Source organism: Olea europaea, chromosome 6, assembly GCF_002742605.1.
Source record: "Olea europaea var. sylvestris chromosome 6, O_europaea_v1, whole genome shotgun sequence".
NCBI lineage: Eukaryota > Viridiplantae > Streptophyta > Magnoliopsida > Lamiales > Oleaceae > Olea > Olea europaea.
Window position 1 is genome coordinate 6,647,270 of NC_036242.1, and position 1,131 is coordinate 6,648,400.

The 1,131-nt window shown below is 28.5% G+C and overlaps 1 protein-coding gene across 1 annotated transcript in view; it reads left to right on the plus strand.

The window, feature by feature from the left end:
- Window positions 1–274, plus strand: part of LOC111395662 (glucose-6-phosphate/phosphate translocator 1, chloroplastic-like) — a 3,889-nt gene extending 3,615 nt beyond the window's left edge. The window contains exon 7 of the mRNA XM_023021754.1: window positions 15–274. The gene's annotated coding sequence lies outside the window, so the exon portion shown is untranslated. The remainder of the gene's footprint in view (window positions 1–14) is intronic.
- Window positions 275–1,131: the final 857 nt, after the last annotated feature.

Sequence of the window (1,131 nt, forward strand, 5' to 3'; positions counted from 1 at the left end):
GCTGCTGCACGAAGGTCGTCTTTGATCCATGATCAACCACAAGCAGCGGCTTACTTCAATGCTGTACGGATCAATGTTAGTCTATTTAGCCAGTTCTATACCTTGTACTCTGTGGCCTTTATATATTGGTAGTATCGGTTTTCCTTGAATAAAAGTGCTCGAGTTAAACATAATGAGTAATGACATTTTGTTTTCTTGGAAATTGATTGCTTGAATGTGATAAATTCTAGATTTTTTTTCATAAAAGAAGGTTGAGATTGTGATTGTTTGATTATTGTTTGAGTGGTGGATAAGTGGATAGTATTTTGTGGGTTTTATGAGAATTGTGAACAAAAAAGTGTTTTGACTGATTATAAATAGTTTATAAATGAAAGCAAGACAAGGGTGTCGTGTAACTTTTCTTCCAACTTCAACCTAGTCGAGCAGTAAGCTATTTAAAGAAGAATAATGTTACTTATACATGATATAATTATATAAAGATTTATATACAGATGAGGTGTTAAAAAGAGAGTAGATAAGTTTTTTTTTTTTTTTTTTTGATTGAAGAAATTTTGATATAATCGTATTTTATTACATCATGTGTATGTAAATCATTATATACATGTAACACAGTCGATGTAAAGAGCATGAGTTTTAGCAATCGATGTAAAGAGCATTTTGTTTTCCCCTGCATAAGCACGATAACATACAAAATCTTTGGTCCCATAAAACGACACTAGAAATTGAATTTTAAAATTTATGAACAAAATAAAGGAAAAATTGATTGGTTTGGATTAACGTCTTAGTTAAAGAAAATCATTAAGTTTGTTAAAAGAAATTTACAGGAAAGTAAAAAGTTTTTTCAAAGATTGGTAATTATATTAAAAGAAATGATCTAATTAGTATTAGTGATATGTCATATCAAATAACTATTGAATGAATTTATGGTGGGTCTCAAAATTTAAATTAAATTTATTATCTCCCAATAAATTGATAGGTAATATTATCCTTGGTTAACTTAAGATGAGCACCGACGCTCATTGTATCATTTTTCTTATGGTAACACATGAATTTTATTAATTTCAAAACATTTTAACTACAATGGAGATTTTCAACCTTTGTGTTTTTCATTTATGTCCCTAACTTTTTTTT